Source organism: Hypomesus nipponensis, chromosome 28 (genome assembly GCF_054491055.1).
Source record: "Hypomesus nipponensis isolate SF chromosome 28, ASM5449105v1, whole genome shotgun sequence".
In the NCBI taxonomy this organism is placed as follows: Eukaryota; Metazoa; Chordata; class Actinopteri; order Osmeriformes; family Osmeridae; genus Hypomesus; species Hypomesus nipponensis.
Genome location: NC_140388.1, coordinates 8,905,250 through 8,924,452, shown reverse-complemented (window position 1 = coordinate 8,924,452; position 19,203 = coordinate 8,905,250). Strand labels below are relative to the sequence as shown.

Genomic DNA, 19,203 nt, shown 5'->3' with positions numbered 1-19,203 from the left:
TGAATGAAAAGTACAGGAAGACACCATCTGAGAGACAGCACTCCTCTTTCAGCTAGAGGTGACCAATTGGAGATGGCAGACTCATTCATCATTTCTTCACAAAGGTTTCTGGCCCCTGCCCTACCTGATTGGTGGATGGGCCCAGAGCCGGATCGAGGGATTGGGTCAGAGCAGATCAAATGTTCAAGCACCCCAACTCGTTATCTGCTGTCAAAGTGTAACACCAGCTATCGAATCGAGTTTAAGTTGGTGAAGTGATTGACATTCAGGGATGAAAGCTTTTGGAAATGATCTGAGAATGATCTCCTCTTAGGAAAGGGCTGTAAAAGACAGGAGGAAGGAGGGGGAAGGAGGAGGAGGAAGAGAAAAAGAGAGGAGGTGGAGGAGGAAAGAGGCAGTGGTTTATGTTTCAAATTTGAAAAAGCGAGCTGTTGCTGGCCCTTTAAGTGAAGGAAAAAAAAGGACATTTTGTTATAGTTACAATGAAAAAGAGAAGTTAGTCTGCAGGGAGAGCGTGCTGTGTACCGGGTCGTAAAAAGAACACTAAATACACTGCTAGGACCGCCTGTAGTCATCTGGTAGCCATCGCCTCAAGCATCAACACGACACCATTACAACCATAGGACTACAACTACCACAGGCCACTTGCGCCTCCCGAGGCCTCCTGAGGCCTTAGGCACTGTGGTAGTTGTAGTTCCTCCTAGTTAAAATAGAGCTAAAGATGAGGCCTAAATGCTGTCCACCTGTGCGGCCCGCAGACTGAATGAGCGATGAGGGAGAGCCCCACGCCATTTTGTCTCGTTTGCCAATAAATCAATAGACCAGTTCCAATTACTGCTACGGCAGCCTCTGCTGTGGCAAGAAGCCTGGCCTGGCAGTGAATCACACACACACACTCTTTCTCTCTCATCTCTCTCTCTCTCTCTCTCTCTCTCTCTCTCTCTCTCTCTCTCTCGATGGATTGTTTGGTATTGTGGGCAAAATTAAGCTCTTTCCTGTGTGTGTGTGTGTGTGTGTGGGTGTTCTGTCAGCACTGTCTCAATCCACCCCCATAGCTGTCTGCACGACTCAATCAATTAGTGAGTGGCATCTTAACTCTCCGTTTTAGCAAAACACACAACAAAAAGACTTGTAAACTTGTCAATAAAACTGTGTGTCGCCTTGTAGCATTACAGAGAACACGCCCTCTCTCACACAAACACACTCCGTCACACACACACAAAAGCACTCCCTCTCCCACACACACACTGCCGCCTTTCACAAACACACACTCCTGTCGGTTCGCAGCGATTGCTTCCACGGTGGTCTATCGGGGGAAAACGGTTGGTTTTGTAAGAACATGCAGCACCACATTAGCTGTGGAGGCATTGTACTGCAGAGCTCCGAGTTGGCAGAGCCAGTATGAGCACTGTCATACCGGCCAGTGTTCCTGAACACAGCCCTGTCAGGGCATATTGTGTAGCAGTCAATGTACCAGTGTGAACCAGGGAGGGGCACGGGCTGGGGAACGCACAGCGGAACAAAGTAAATGTCCACGCAGCAAAACGCACAGGCAGACAAACAACATGCACGCACACACACACACCCACTGCACCCTGCTAGGCTAGACTACCACATGAATACCACAAACAGATGTGAACACACACATAAACACAGCCCCCCTCTACCCGATCACAGATACACGCACAACCAACCACACACACAACCACACACACACACACACACACCCACACAGTAACTAACTGAACTCAAATCGATGTATTAAAAGACCCCTTCTCCCACAGGGGACAAAGACTAATTTGAGGAACGTAAGCCTCGCACACAGATCATGTTTCATCAGTAGATACTGCACGTCGCAGCGGGCCCAGACGACTGGATTTGAAGAAAAAATTGAATGTGTTTGTCTCTCAGACCCCAACCCCCCTTTACCACTTCACAGCAAGAGTCGGGAGAGACGCAGAGGTAGAGAGAGCTGTCTGTACCTTGCCCTAACCCTCTCGTCCTCGTCCTCTCCCTCACCCCTTCCGCCTCACTCCCTCACCGCCTCACCCCTCTCTACCTCTTCCGTTCTCCAACCACCTCCCCATCATTACCTCTCCCCTCAACATCTTCAACACCCCCTCACCTTTCCTACCTCTCCTTCACTCTCCCTACCCCCCCCCCTCTCTCTCCCACCCCCACCCCCTCACCATCTCGTTCCATTATTTCTCAGGGCTCGTTTAAAGAGACGCTTTATTGATTTTCTGATGCGCCGAGCGCAGGGTTTAAAAGCTTGTCAGGAGGGCTGCGTGGACAGAGCTCTCTCTCCCAGGCAGATCTGGGCCTCCTGCAGAAGGCCCCAGGCTGCCCTGGTCTGCCGCTGCCACGGATAAATAACTTCATAAAGCAACAGTTTCTCTCTCCTTCTCTTTCTCTCTCTCTCTGTCTCTCTCTCTCTCTCTCTCTCTCTCTGTCTCTCTCTGCTTTTTAGGAGAGCGAAAAAGGAGGCCTTGCCTAATAGGCGCACAAGAAATCTGCTCCTAGATAAACTGTTCCATATGCCACGAGTCGGTCTGTGGAAGGGAGGGAGGGAGAGAGGGAAAGGGGGATGGAAGCAGAAAGAAAATGAAGGAAGCACGCCGAGAGGTCTATTACAAACACACAGGACGCACAGCTCGGGGAGAGAGGGAGAGAGAGAAAGAGCGAGCGAGAGAGAAAGAAAGCAAAGAGAGTGTGTAAGAGACAGAGAGAGATAAAGAAAGAAAGGTGCATAGTGAAAGAGAGAGAGAGAGAGAGCCAGGGAAAAGCAGAACAGAGAGAGACACATGCTGGAGATTGATAGGGTAATTGTTGACCCTGCTGGTCCACCCTTATCTTGGTCTCTCAGAGCGTGTGTCTAGGTGAGCAGGACTCACTCTGCCTCCTGCTTCTCTCCATCTCTTTCTGCCTGACCGCCTCGGACCGATCGCCTCCATCCCCCCTTCCTCCTCTGTGTCTCTCTCTCTTTTTTTTTATACATCAAATATGCTCCCTCCCTTCCCTCCTTCTTTCCATCCCTCCCTCCTGCTCCGGGTGAGACAGACAGGGAGCAGCGGGCTGGAAGGGATCAGCAGGGGGTCTCCAGAGTGCGGCCCATCAGGGTCAAAGGTCACGCTGCAGCAGGCTGGGAGAACAAGGGGGGCCAATACAGACACCTTCATACCCCTGTGGAGCACCACACACACACGCGCGCACACACACACACACACACACACACAGAGCCAGACTTGACCAACACCTAAACAACAGAGCCATTATTGAGCCGAGCTCTAGCAGAGCTGCTGACACAGCTGGTGGAAGTTGCGAGGCTACTGCTAGCCCTAGCCCCCGGAGCTAGCACTGGAGCTGGTCCTAAGCCCTGGAACTAGCCCTAGCCTACCTCTTAGAGGTCTGGACCAGGACGAGGCAGGGCTAGGGCTAGCCCGACACACCCTGGAGCAAATGGCCGGGGCTTGGCGGTCTCAGGGGGACACTGATAAGCCCTGGCTCTGGACGTCCCCACCCACCCCACCCCTCCCTGCCTCCCCCCTACACTCCCAGCCCATCTCTGCCTGCGCCCCCCCTGACCACCCCCCGCACCCACTCCCTTCCTGCCCCCCTCCCCCTCCCCCCACACCTCTGGAGTCGGGGCAGCACCTAGGGCTTCAGCAGCTGCACGGATCCTTTTTTATTGTTCTTTTCCTTCACTTGAGAGAAACACAAGTTTACACGTGTGAGGTCCAGGAGTGTGTGAACGGCAGAGAGATTCTGAATGTGTGTATGCGTTAGTGTGTGTGTGCGTGTGTGTGTGTAGCGGCTCGCTCCCGGCGCTTCCTGGTGCTCACGGCTGAGCAGAGCATTCACACGGGAAGGCAAGTGGTGTCCGATCTGAACAATGGTTAAAAAAAGGGCTCCAATAAAAACAAACTGACATGCTGGGAGAATGGGCTCGTATCCTGCTGTTCATGTGCATGGCTGGTCCACAGCCTCCACACACTGGACACATCCAGGCAGAAGCACCAGGAAGGAGGTATTATTCTCATTGTCACCACGCACACACACTGCGCACACACACACACACACACACACTGCACACACACACACGGAACAATCGACCCAAAGTATTCGGACTGTCCTACGAAAAAATGCCACAGCAGGAGAATAATTAATGTGATGCATCTAAATTAAATTGATTGTGGACAGTCTGGCGAAATCATCTGTTTCAAGGAACAAGACTGCAAAGCGATACTAGAGCTAACACACAAACACGTACGCACACTGACACACGCATGCACACACTTGCATGCACACACAAACACACACACACACCGCACATCCAAATACGCACACAAACACAAACTTGTTGCCCATCCGCTCCAATACAATCCAGCATCCTGGTGTTTCAGCGATGAAATCCATAGCTAACCCTCTCCAGTAAATGGGCCCATTCCAGACTGAAGTAAAAGCCTTTATGTGAAATAACACTAAGCAGATATCATACACTGTAGAGAGGCCGAATACAGCCCCATCGTTTTCATATGCAGTTTTCTCACCTCGGACAAACAGAGGCTGGGAAATCAGTATGAGCCTGGAGGGAGGACAGTGAAGAGGCAGATGGTCAATGCTGGTCAGCTGGTAACAAACAAGCAGGTCATGGACTTCCTCTTACTCTCCCCCTCTCTCTCTCTCTCTCTCTCTCTCAACTATTTCACTTTTCTCTTCCCTCTCTTTCTCTCTCCTTCCTTATCTCTCTTTCTCTCTCCACTAGAAAACAGGACATGTTATGAGCTGTGGAGCGGTTCGATACAGGACCCTGAGGGAAAGCTCTCAGGGATTAACCTGGGCAGAGTTCACAATCTGAACCACGCTCTCAATCTAGAAGTTTCTCGCTAGCCTGAGGCCTCAGACCCCAATTCAAAACGTGTGCGTGTTCGGTGTGTTGGCGTGCGCTCTGAAATGTGCACGGGCGTGTGTCTGTTTGTATCCGTTTTAGCGTGCGCGTGTGTCTTTGCTGTGTGTGTGTGTGTCTGTGTGTGTATCTGGGTTATGTGTGTGTGTGTGTGTGTGTGTGTGTGAGACCAAGCTACAGGGACAGAGAGAAAGCTGGGCCACACTTCACGGGCCAACGTTGATCCGTGTCACTCACCCTGAACCACAGCTGTGCACACATAGCAGCTTCTCTCAATCCAACACACACACAACTCTGCCTCTGGCGAAGAGAGCCATCCAAACCCAGTGGCTGTATATGCCCCTCCCCCACCCCCCGGCCCCCCTTTTCTCTAAACATCATGCTGTGTCCAGTCCCTATAAGACCCCCTGCTGTTTCTCCCTAGTGTACACACACACACACACACACTCTACAGATGACCCATCTGCTCCTGTTCCCCAGACCTCTCAACTGGCCTGCCTTACACCATCATTGACACAAACACACACACTCAAATACGCCAAGCTAACTCCTAGCACTTCAACCAGCAGCCAAACTTTGATTGAGAGAGAGAGAGAGAGAGAGAGAGAGAGAGAGAGAGAGAGAGAGAGAGAGAGAGAGAGAGATAGAGAGAGAGAGAGAGAGAGAAGATATTAAGAGAGTCAGGGACAAGACACAGAATACAGGAATCGAAAGGTGTGGGAAAGTGAGAACGATTTACAAAAATAAGCCCACTCTCTCCCACAAGGTTCGATCAAACTATTTTTCAAAAGTCTAATCTATTTTCCCTCCAATCCCCAAATCCGGCGTCAGGGATGGAATCAACAGTTACTCGCTGAACTGTGAAATGCCTACACCCTCAGTCAAATAGATTACTTTCAGTGAATTAAAAAGCAAATCAGTTCGCGGGTGAGTCACGGACCAGCCGCCCTTACCCAGAGCTGTTACACCATCTCCCAGCATCAGAGATAATGTTCATAGGCCTTCCTTCGTCTGCATGGCAGTGCGCCACCCTCGCTACGCTATCTGTTGCGTTTACATGGCACAACTGGCAGGGAGATGATGGTGATGACTGCCCCAGAGAGCAGACATCTGGCGGGGCACACATGTCCCAGGCATGATGCAACAATGCTGCTGGCCCCGCACGGCCTCCCTCCAGCCAGACACAGGGTAACTGAGAGTAATGGTGGCCCAGCCAGCAGCAATCCATCTAGCCTGCTATGGGGGTATAAGGGGCGGTAATGGAGGCATTAGAAGAGGTTTAAGGATGGCTGGCTAGCAGGGGGTAAGGAAGGAGGAGGGGGTGGAGAGGGAGGTGTGTGTGGGGGGGAAGGGGGGATGCCAGAAAGGGAGGGGCATTAGGATGTGGGGGGCCATTGTTTAGCCGACAATGAGGAGATGAACTGGGTAAGAGCCCAACGGGACTCCTTAGATTGGTTTGCATCTGGACCCAGAGAGGAAGCCTTAGCCAGGCCTGGACACTGCTACTGGACAGCTACCAGGCTACCAGTCATAGCAACACACACACACACTGGACACATGCCAACACTGAAATCTGGTTGTCGACACACAGAAATATACCAATAAGGGTTCTGTAGGAGAAGGCCTACTCTTTTTGCAGTCATTGTCTCTTCCATGGGGAAGACATCTCATTTTGTTCATATGTTTTGGTGTTTGTTTTGTCAGCCATTTTACTACCTGTGAATGGACTAGATTATGATTTCACCGTAATATATGTGGGTCATCAAGCTATAACATCCTCCTGTAACAGAGTACCAAACCAGGATCACGATTGATCAGAATTTGGACTTTGGTTGTAAAATCTCCAGCACCGCAAGTGAAGATAAAACAACCGGGATACCACTGTTTTTTGTTTTCCTGATTATAACACAGTCACTGGCATCCTTGTTAAGCCTTGCTGCCGGCATTTTCAGGATCACCAGCTTTTCCTTCCCACATTTGTTGTCTTATCTTGTATTCGATAATTAACAACCACCGGTCTGTTGTTAGGCATAAGTACCTGCACCCCCTCCCCTTTCTACCCATCCCGCTCGGATGACCACTCCGTTCCTCGGCGTAGCTCCCCTGCTCACTGGTCACGCTGTAATTACTGTAATCACCCAGCTGAAGCTAATGCTTACTTCATTACCTTAAGAAATAGACCAAAAAATACGAGTCGTGGGGGTGGGGGACCCGTCTCTATCATGCATGAATTATATTTGCTTATTATAACTCTGTTATGACCAGCAGCCAAAGTTCTCTTTTTTAAAACCACTGGTTTTTAAGTGGATTAAAACCAACTAAACTACGTAGCCGAGACTGTGTCAGTCATTTGATATGCCTCCGGGAGTGACAAAGGTCTGTTTAAGAGTATATTCGCTTTCAAATGTGGTATACAACTGTTCGCCTAACGAATTTGAATCGCAAATGATCACGTTTTCTGCCAAACTAACCAACTGCCAGCAACAAACCGAATGTCTCCATTCTTAAAAAATCTGTGAAAAATTGTAGCCTGTTAGTTTACTTTTATCTTTTTCGATAGACCGAGGATTTTAAGTGCTTGGGAAAAAAAATAAAAAAATCATTTGCTTGCGAGGTTCCAGACCGCAGTGCGCTATGTTGACGGTGGTAAATAGTAGACATAAAGAGAAATAGACAAAGTTGCAGCAGGTATTTCGACCACTTAGATCACACATTGTACAATACATACGAAAAAACAAACACTTTAAAGCCGAGTAAGGCAACAGTTGGACCCTCCCGACGGAACAAGAGCCATCTAATGTTATTCTCCGTTTTCTTAGTGGATTAAACCATTAATGGATACGTTTTGCAACACATTGATACAGCAACTGTATACTTCTTATGAACCTTTACCCTAAGCATTGTTGTATTATGCATAGGAGAAACTTACCTTATAATGCGTTTTTTGGTAAGCGTTCCTCAGTGGAGCAGCTGTATAATGCAATGGGCAGCTCTGTCTGACAGTTCCTTCTGCACAGACGCGTAAACTGACGACAGTATCCCTTTTCCTCTCCGTTATGTCGGCTTTGTTTTGGAAAATTAAGAAAAGTTATAAATTATTCCCCAGATTTTCACATACATGCGAGCGTGATTCTCTCACAGATTTCTTGCGGACTACAGCGAAATGAAGACATACGATGCTGTCAGTTTACATAGCGGAACTCGTTCACTCCGCTCACTCCCCAATTGGCTTTGTAATAGGAAACCGGGAAGGGAGGGGGGGTCAATACGCAAATAAGATCGACTTCAAAAGCAGCTAAAAAGCTCTCTTCGACTCTCTTTTTGCCCTTCCGTCGTTCATTGCACAACTCTATATAAGTAGTTTCTCTACATATTAAAACCATATTCAGCCAAGAGACATCGGGTGGCCGTGGCATTGGCGAGTTGATTCCAGTGGTACATCGGTGTGTATCCTGCCGTTATGCTGCAGAGCGTGCTGTACTTCAGCAGCAGAGCGAGACCTGGGTGAATTCAAAAACACAAACAGGTCCCCGCCCATCTCTTTAAACCAAGACCTAGATTGATGGTTCATAAAGGAATTGTAGAATTCTAGAGGTTAGATATACCATTATTTTGACTGATAAAGTGAACTGAATATAAAGTATAATGATCAGAGTTAAGTTTCAGAGTTATGGAATGACAAATATAATAATGGTGAATATGTTGTTGATTGCCTATATCTGTATATAGCCTATTATTTGTTGTTATCACAGTATAACAATGAGTATGGGCTATTTATTCAGTTATAGACAAGCCTTTGTGAAATGTGCAATGAAAAATAACAACTGATGATGGAGTAAACACACTGTACAAAACAGGATTATAACCACAAGATTATAACTAGGGATTAAAAGGAAAATCATAACCTAAATAATAATCCTGATTGATTTTCTTCAAACGGATTGACGCACAGGTTAGGCCTCATTGCGTGGTTGTGAGCGTGTTGCTAATACATTGTAAACTGTTTTGGACTGTTTTGTGTCAACACTGTTTTTCCTCTCAACCTCGCTCATCCTTCTAATTTCACCAGGGTCTGTCAGAGAGATGTCAGTAATGTATTGGTCAGGAGAGCTGTTTCCACAGACACACAGCAATGGGAATGGTTTAGACTCCAAGTATTATTGCACGACTGCTCATTTTGAGGAAAATAAACCTGAAAGTGGATCTTTCTCTGGATGTTTCTGATGCAGTCACCCTGAAACTAACATATGAAACAGATGGTAGCAGTGAACATGTTATGTTGATAGAAGGTGTTAGATAAAGACAAAATAAAAGACATAAAATAATCAGAGATTTTAATCAACACCACATCTTATGACTTTCTGTTTGGGGGTATTTTAAGGGACGAAAGACATCAGAATTCACAGGGGTTTCATTCATTATTCAAATCAACAATTACCGAAAAACAACAACCTTTGTCTGTAATCAAATTGAGAAGCTTTTCAAGTGGAAAGTACAAAAACAAACAGAAGACTGCTGATGAAGCATCTGTTAACCCAGCAGTCACATGGCCATTCGGCCAATAAAGTATTTTTTACAGCAACAGAGCATCCACAAAACATAATTAGAACATCACAATGTTTTATTTTCTCCAAAAGTTAATTTGTAGGGATGAAAGAAGCAGATCTGCATTTTTATCCATAAGAAGCTTCACGGATCATCTGTGGATTAGATAGTATTTCCAGCCATCGCTGGTTTGATGAAGCATTAGGCACCATCAGCCTCAGCAGCACAGGCGAGTGGTAAGGGAGGACCTAAGCCCCTGGAGTTATGTTGTCAACTCAACTAGGCCTCACAGCATAGAAAAGAAAGACAGAAAACAATCGGTATTTGGATGATTCATTGGAAATCAGATAGTGTACTGTCTGTAGCCGAGGCTGAAACTTCATCATGTTCCGGGTAAGTTCTAACATGTATCTGTGGTTTATTTCCCGCGGGGCTGAGATATTCAGAATCCTACAGAGGAAATAGTGATTCTGGCTCTGTATCTGAGCTGAATCCATGTGATGAGCGTGTGATGAGCGAGCGAGAAGCTTTGCTGTGAGAAGGTAGGCCTCCGCCTGTTAACCGCTACAGGGATTAACCAGGGTGATTCAGAATTCAGGTCAACCGTTCCCTGCAACTGGAGAGTCGGGGAGATTTCTGCTGTATTGATAGGAGTTAAACCCTGAAGAGGTTCTGCTTCAAGGGGAGAAAAAAGTCCCTCGGAAAGAAGCTGGTGCACTTCAAATGCTAAATCATTGTTTTGCTGAAACTCTATCCTTTCCAGTCCCAGGGCAAGCCTTACCAAGGTTGAATGAGTCATGAGCGGAGCCAGAAACAGTATTTAGCACACTTTTAGAGAAATGCAGAAAGCAGGCCAGTGAAGAGAAGTGGGGTACAGTCTCATTATGGTAGGGTTCAGAGTTCAGCTCCCATGAGCCTTTGCTGGAGATGCATCATTCTTCCTGGATTGCTCCAGTTGCAGGTTTCCATCACAATGAGACTAGTTTATATGGGGTTTGATTTACTCAGCGTTTATGGTGAAAAACGTCTGCTTCTAGTCTTCTCGCCTTGCATTTTAAACATTTAACTCCTGACTCAAAGTCCTTTCTTGAATGTAGATGAGCTAACTTTCGAAACTTTTTTTAAACATCACCAATGGTGAAAAAAATGGGCACCTATAAAGTCAATGTAGTTCTGAAATATTCTGAGGAACATTTATATGACTGACATGAGAAAGCAGCGTTAAATACCGACACATTTCGATCTGGGGCAGGAAATATCAAGGCTGTCAAAATCAGTCCTCAGGCTAATTCACAACATTAGCTTCCTGACAGACAATGCTCCCCTCAAACGTTGATCTGTCACAATTTATTACATAGCAATCTTTGGCGAGTAAACATTTGAAGAGCAAAGAGGAGAAATTGCACGTCTTTATCTGAGAAATAACCTCAATGTCTTATTGCGTCCTGTCTCTCATGGAGACGGGATCATTTCTATTGAGATGAGTGTTAAGGCATGTCTAATATGATGAGTTTCTTTCCAGCCTGGGCGGAAATTACAGAGCAGCAAAACATGATGTAATCTGAGCAGCATATTCATTAATGGGAGAAAGAACTTGACACACACGTTTTTTAATCAGGGACTTTCAAGACGAAAATTACCATTTACAAAAACGCCCTTCGTGACCACCTCACAAAAACTATTTATCTTTTTTCCATCTGACCAGTAAAAGGAAAATGTGCCTTCTCTGAATAGATTAAGGTGTTAGAAATAAACCATTTAATCTCTGATTTAACATTTTCATCATCAGATTTAATAGAAACCTTGAAATAGATGGAGAGGGACAAACATTTTGACCAGAAGAAAGTCCAAACATTTAACCACCTTATTTCCCCCAGTCCCCTAGTCTAATGAACCAGTCTCAGAAAACCAGCTTTAGATCTATTTAAATTGGCTATCTGGCACACAACGCTTCTACACTGCACACTGTCTAAGATGCCGTAACACTATGCTAATTTACTGTCTTATGTAAAGGGGAAAGTCTTCCAGGGGGGGTGTTTAATTCGGTTGGAACCAAGTAAATTGAAGATGTATGGTCTACAGTATGGAGCCCTGTGCTCCTGTTGCTGCTGGCCTAGTGAGAAATGCTGAGAAAGACAGAGCAGGGGCCCAAGGGACCCTCACCCCCCACCTCCCCACCACACACACACACACACACACACACACACACTCGACTCCCGCCCACCGTAATGAGCCTCACCACAGCCCCACATCCCACAGCAGCACCACGGTGTTCCTGTGCTGCAGAGCCTCGCCAACACAAGCCACACCCACCGCGCTCCCTCTATGCTAATAGAGTTCATCCGGCACATTGTGTAAAGATATATGTATTCCGGTCCAGTTGTTTGGGGACCGAACAGGAAGGCACACGTATGTATAATGGAAGGGGGTGGATGCACTGGTTAGGTGTAATGTCCTTAACAATTCAGAGAAGAGAAGTCAGTGAATACAAATGAAAGAGAATTGGTTTGGCCAGCGATGGACCGCCATCTAAAATGGCATTTGTTTCTGCCAGGGGCTGTTTGGCCTGTGTCTCGTGGCTGGCCATCAAGCTTGCTCGTTGGTACATGGGAGAAGATGTAAATAACTTTGAAACGTGTCACCACACTCTGATCTAGTGTGCATGTGTGGAATGACAAAACTAAGTGTTTGTGTGTGGGGAAGGATGTCTATGCGGGGTTCGATTTCATGCTGTAAGCCGGACCAGTGGGGGGGAAAAACAAGAATAAAATGTGATTAGGAGCGTGAGAGAATGCAGACCTCGCCATGTGAACAGTGTGCACCTGGTGTCGCCTGTAGAGACGCGAGTGTTATGTTGGGGTGACGTGCCCTCGCCGACCATGTGCTGGCGTGTGCATGGCAGCTTGTCACATGGCTGCACGCGTGTGCGACGTCCAATTAACCTCCAGTCTCCTAACTATCCAGCTGTACTCTGGTCTGTACACCACGGATGACATCTACATTTACTGTTACTTTGAGGTTACCTGGGCTCGTTTGATTTCATGCAATTCAAGGCACACAAATCGAATGACAGCCAGCCCCCTCCTTTGGTGTTTTGAATAACTGGCCGTTCATATGGTCTAATTTTACATATCCACCTGCTTTGCACTCAATGGAGATATCAAATCATGCCAGCCTTTCATTTGTTCTGACAGCCATGCCCCCTCCCCACACACACAAACACACATACGCCATGCCCATCCCACTGATAGCATTCTAGACGGGCACAACCTCGGACGCCCCCCTAAGCAAACGGTCATTCAGGAAGACACAGTGGTTGTTTCATTCTGTTCTCCCAGATTGGCACCGCGTACTGAATTCCCGTCAGCTAGGGCGTTGAAGAATGTTCATGCAGCCATCTTCAGAATCCTAAAGGGCAAATCATTGAGCTGTGAAAAGCACAGTGGAACTACTTACACTTCCCACAAATGGCTGTAAGCAAGGTAATCATTCTTGCTTTATAACTCTGTTCCCGGTTTCCACAAAGCCATATGGGATGTCAAGGGCCTCTGGCCGGGGAAACAAAGAACTTGGCATATAATTTTATTTAAATACATCAATTTTCAGAAGCTCACTCTGCAGTTTACATTTTTCTGGGGTCTTTGAGGAGAAACGTGTTTTTGTCATCTCAAAGAGCCCTTTTCGATGTTTGAACTTCCCCCAGATACATTTATTCAGTGACCTTTCACTAAAATCTCAGAGTGAGATGTTCAGAGGTTAACCTGACGTGTCTAGCCTCTGTGCAAAGGGCTTGTCATGTTCCAGAACTCTGAAAGACTAGAGACTGCTAGACACATATTTCAGGGTCTCATAAAGAGTCTGATACAGGGGATGTATATGGGCTTTGAGCTGGGGGAGTGAGTACATCCTGCTGGGGGAGAGAGGAGACTGGTGCCATTAGCTCCAGAGGAGACGACAGACTGTGGGCACTGTGGATAGACTTAAGCTGCATTGTTACAGAAACAGTTTAAATACCGGCATGTCGTTAATACCCCCACACGCTGATTCACACATACTGCCGCCACGCATAGACGTTCACACACGCAAGAACCCACACACGGACACACACACACACACATTCGGGCTTTGTCTTCTATGTAGCAGTGAGGGCCATGTTATTTCCAGTAGGCCCTCTTGTCAGTCTGAGGAACAGCCTGTACAGTATATTACACTACAGTCCTCTTTTGTACAGGGCATGAATCGTGCTTTATAACCACTTAAACCCCCCCATCCCCCATGGCAATCCCAATAAACCCAGGATTATTATTATACCGCAATGTATGACTGCTGACTTTACAAGCTGCACTCCAGCCCTGAGCGAGGGAGAAGGAAAGGGAGGACGAGAGAATCGCAGGGAGGAAGAGAAGGTGACTAAGTCAAAAACACAAATCCTCTGAAAGCAAAGCCTTTCCAAAACCATCAGTGTAACCCTTTTCTGTCGAAGAGGGAGGCTAAAAAATAAACAGAGTGACCAATCCCCAGTTTCTCCAGTTTTCTGTTTGGAGTCTGCAGCTACCTATAGCCAAGCACCACGTGCTCCTCTGGGACTTCCTGTCTGTTAGAGATGTTCTCTGTGTAGAGGTCATCCTCTGATGTTTCCCTACCTGCCTGACTGCTTCAATACCTACCTGGCTGTCACACACACAGCCCCGTGTGAGCTTAGCCATGTTGGCAGGCGCTAGCTCATAACAATGCTAATTCTGCTAGCAGGAGAGGAGGGAGTAGTAGAGGTGAACGTGTGGAGGTGGGTCGACCGGTTCGATGGCTGTGTGTCGGGCGCTGGGTTCCTGAGAAACGAAGGGGGGGAAGGGGGGGGGGGAGGGGAAGGGGGGGAGGGGAAGGGGGGGAGGGGGAAGGGGGGGGGGAAGGGGAAGGGGGGGGGGAAGGGGGGGCGGGTTGGTGCAGGGGGCTGCTGCATCAGCATGTGTGCAGAAATGTGATAGTGGGCCCGGCCACACAAAGAAAACACAACTGCTCAAACACTCCTGGTTTGGCCCTGAGTGGGGGGGGGGGGGGGACCCAGCACGGCTGCAGTAATTATCTTCCCAAAGCCCGACCTGCACTGCTACCAGCCCCAGGGAGGGGGCTATGCTACGCTTGGCTTGCTACACTAGACTTGCTATGCTAGGCTCGTTACGCTACGCTACGCTTGCTAGGCTAGGCCTGCTCCACTAGCCTATCCTCATCTTTCAACGCTAGCTGGGTTTTTGCTGGTGCAGCTGTGCCGAGCCCAAGGGAACTCACACAGATGTGTTTAAGCTGGCACAGAGCTCCATAGACACACTGTAATCTCTGCCTGTAATCTTAACCTGAACTCACAACTCCTTCAATGCAGAACATGGTACTCACTGTCTGTAACTACAAGGGGTAGTACTGTATACCAACCCTGGCTAGGTCAAACATCACACTGGGCACACACACTACACAGTGTTTATTTTTTTCTTTCTATTTTTCTCTTTTTTAAATGAAAACACATCGTTTTGCTTCTCAAGGTCCCCACAGAGAACAGTGGGCATTACAATGCTTAATGCAGCACATATGGGAACAATTGTGTGTGTGGACATGTGACATAACAGGCCCATGTAACACACACACACACACACACACAAACAAACACAATAACCTTTCTACTACATAGACACCCACTTGGTCTTGTGGGATCAGGTGATGATGAGGGGAGCCAGAACACTGGTGCTCCATGCTTTACACACACTGCCTCATTGTGAGTCGCACAGACGCTCAAACACTCACAGTCCCCTGTGTTTTTATTTTATCCTGGTCGCCTTTGAAACATGAGATCCTGCCCCCCCCCCGCCCCCATCCGCCCACCCCAACCAAACACCAGGTCTTGTTTTAATAGACACTTTTGGATATTTTTTAAAAGACCTCCCTTCTCACCCTCCTCACCCCTCCCCCTTGCTCTCCCCATACTCTTTACAGAGCTCTTTTGTTGCACTGAAGAGCGTATGAATGCACTGCTGACTAGTGAGTGCTTTGCAATGTGACTTGTTCAAGGTAGCCTGGTTGTCGGTATGCTACTGACGAAGGTCTGTGGCTGTGCCTGTGTGTGCATGAACTTGTGTGTTTGTGTGTGCAGGTGGCAATAGTCAGGCCCCGCACAGATAGAAAAACAAACTGTGTGTGTGTGTGTGCAGGTGTGTTTTGCGTGTGTATTGTCAAATTGAGATAACAATACAATAATAACAATGGACTTACACCTAGCTCAATCACAAGATTGGACCTTAAATACGCTAAATATGTATCTGAATGTGTGTCGGTCTCTGAAGCTAGATTACATTGAGAACCGTCTGAAGTCCGTCAGGTGTCTTGATCATGGCTCAAGGACACGCAAAGCCACGTGTGATGTGGTTTGGATGAGCAGTTTGCCCAAAATTTAAGGATACATATATCAACGTGATCACTGCCATGATAAGCTGCACTAAGCACTGGAGCCATGGATATTGCAAAAAATAAATATTACCTACAATATAATCACTCCCTACACAAGGAAGCCTGCAAGCTTTACCTCATTTGAGCATGTTATGAGGACTGGAAATACTCCACTCTGAGGCAGTATCGTAGTGACTCCTACACTTTATTCACAGTATATAAAATAAAGTGTATGTTAATAATAATAATATGAATTCACTTCTTAGATAGATATATACTTTATTGATCCCACCGAGGGACGTTTTTATAGATTTCTTTAGATTGCAAGATTGTGTGTGTAGAGGTTTGAGACTCGTCGGAGCGGGACGACTCGGCGCCTTCAGGAAGGGTGAGAGCAAACAGGAGGGTGTTGCTCCACAGGTGAGGATGGACAAACCGAGGTGGATGTCCTCACGGCCTTAAAATCTCGACTGTAATCCAGGTCACGGCACCACATTTTTGGATTGCGATGTGTCTTATCGGTGGTACTCATAATCCTTTGTCGTGTTCCTTGAATAAAGAGTCGGGGATGACGTTGTGCGAAGATAACTTTGACCGTTGATGTTACAGTTCCCATAGTCGACGCACCATGATGTTACAGGTAACCGAGTGTCTCTATCTCTGAGTATAACCCAGTTCAGACTTTATATGAAGAGACAAGTTTGAAAACAGCGTGTGGCAGTAATGTCCGGTGAGATCCCATACGATCAACTGTCCTTGTAGCTCCCAGAAGAACCACAGCACCTGTATACAAAACACCACACTGTCGACATCTCTCTCAACCGCTCTTTAAGTTCACAAAGTCAAAGATGTTCAGCACACATAAACCATAAAATATTCTACCGAGTGGGTGTCCTGCGTTTGTAGTTCAGGTATTGTGAGGATTGTATATCTCAACAAGGCCCCAGGCACTCAGAGATGCATAGCTTAATGCAGGCCAGCTAGTGGATGGCACTTGTGCTCTGTACTGAATTGATCTGAAGAAAACAAGAACTCTTGGAAGACTATAACATGGTAAACGATCCGCCTCATTCAACCATTCAGAGATGAATCGAAAGTGTGTGTGTGAGGTGTATACTTCACATCAAGTGCGGACGGAAAAAAACTGCAGAAGAAATTAGATGTAGAGCGTGAAAGGAGACGGGGAGACGCGAAATGAGAGATGCAAAAAGAATGAAGAGGATAATTGGACGAAATTGATTCAAATTGCGGCTTTAATGTTGCAGGAATACAGGGAGCCTTTGTACGTGAGCGATGCTGTGTCCTTCTCCTGATATCGAGCCCCCATGCTCCCATATTTGAAAGCGTGCGCGGAGGGAAAGGTCTATTTTCCCTTCAAAGTGGATGGGAGGATGTGAGGGGGCTTGCGAGGTGAGGATAGGAGCACCGGGACTTATCTTCTGCTTGTCCTCCACGGGCGCAGCACCTGAGGGCTGAGCCAGGATGGTGGCTTCCTCGCGTCCTCTGATGATAGCCGGAGGCCATCCTCCAACTCTCCTTCTCGTTCCTCTACCTTCCCCTCCTTCCGCACCCCATCCTCCCCCTGCCACTTCCTTCATCTCCGCCACCTCCCCTCCAACCACCAACCACCCCCCACCTACTACCCACCCAAATCCAATCACAGTCGTCGGTGATGGCAGCGGCAGCACATTTTGATTGGCCAGGACGTTAACCTCTCGCCTGCTATTGTCCTCCAGCCTATAATGGACACGCTTCAACACATGTTCACAGCCATTCAGCTTCAAGTGACTGCTTGAAAATAATTACGACTCATTTTATGTATTGTCGGTGAATTACGCGCTCGAGTGCTTTTGCACAATGCTGCAGGAGATTTGGGAGAAAAGGTGGGTTTTCAGTGCCCAGACACCGATGTTTGGTGTGAGAGGTGTTTGTGTGCAGGGTCTGTGTCAGTGAGCGTGTGTGAGTCTTTCAGTGTGTGTCGTTGAGAGAGTGTGTGTGTAAGTGGGTGGGGGGGGAAACACTGCAGTGGCTACGACTGAGACGATGTTCCAGTAAATATTTAATGTATTTCATGCAGTATGAGTGCTGTACACCAGACCTGGGATGAAGTAAACACCTACTGTCATGACTCGCCACTGGATCTCATCCGGCTGACAGTGTCACACTGGAAGATGGGAAAGAAAAGGAGGAGACGAGGCTATCTGGAGTCTATCCAATGGATGTGTGTGGGTGCATGGGAGAATGTCTTTGTTATAGGAGAAGCAGGCTCTGAGTCCATCCAAAACAATGTGTGCGTATGTGTGTTTGTGTGCAGCCGTGGGCTCTGGGTCCTGCTGTATCGATAGGACCCGGTCCTGGTTTTGCGCGTCCTATCTCAACTAATGGTGGTGGTGATGGGGGGGAGGGGGGGATATCAGGTTTCCACTGGGCAATACACAGGATCAACTGCACCACCCTCCTACAGCAGTCATTCCACCAGCCTAGACCCAGGATCCAGGATATGCTCCATATCCTGGCCCTGCCCATCTGTCGCTGTCCCTCTCTCTCTCTGGATCCTCCTAATTCCACTCCCGCCCCCTCCATCTCTCTCTCTCTCTGTTCTATCCCAGACAATGGCTGGCGTGGAGAGACAATCCACAGCTGTCCTGCAAGCCCCTGTGGGATGTTCAACCCTCCCTCCCCCGCCTGGCCCCTCCCTATGGAACATCTGCTGTGTCCACTCACGGACTCCCCAGGCCCAGCCTGGGCCGGGAGGTCAAACCAATCTCAATGCAAATTGTGGATTACTTCCTGTGTCTGTGCGGTCTATCCAATAGCAGTGGGAGGGGTGGGGGGTTAGAGGGGTTGAATGGACCTCTGCTCTGGACTGATGTCCGGACAGACACTCCCACCTATACCACCAGAGTCCAATGCGTTCCTTCAGTCAAGGTATGCCCCCCGAATCGCATTGGCTAATTTTACTTTTTACTTTCAGTATGGTAGGTGCTGCTGCCCTTACAAAGTAGCCTACATACCATTGTATGCTGTTTATATACTGGGACATATACTACATATGCTGGCTCACATACTGCAAAATATGTAGTTGGGCAACCTGGTATTGGGACAAAAACAAAATGTGTTTCTGGAATACTACATAGTATGGAAGTATGGGTATTGGAGCATGCAACATATTATTTGACGCGGTCCCAAGTTCATCATTTCCATTCCCGACATCCGTTCCTGCCCAGGCTAGCTCCGCTAATTAGCATAGTAGTAATGGCTGCATCCGGCTGCAGTGGACAGTATCATTTCTCTGGCTGCAGACATCCTTGGCCATCTCCTCT

The 19,203-nt window shown here is 47.6% G+C and overlaps 1 protein-coding gene across 1 annotated transcript in view; it reads right to left on the bottom strand.

The window, feature by feature from the left end:
• The window catches only part of sema4c (sema domain, immunoglobulin domain (Ig), transmembrane domain (TM) and short cytoplasmic domain, (semaphorin) 4C), a 38,314-nt gene extending 30,054 nt beyond the window's left edge, over positions 1-8,260 (bottom strand). Inside the window, exons 1-2 of the mRNA XM_084695195.1 lie at positions 8,082-8,260; positions 7,836-7,969 (exon numbers count right to left, since the gene is read on the bottom strand). The gene's annotated coding sequence lies outside the window, so the exon portion shown is untranslated. The remainder of the gene's footprint in view (positions 1-7,835; positions 7,970-8,081) is intronic.
• Positions 8,261-19,203: the final 10,943 nt, after the last annotated feature.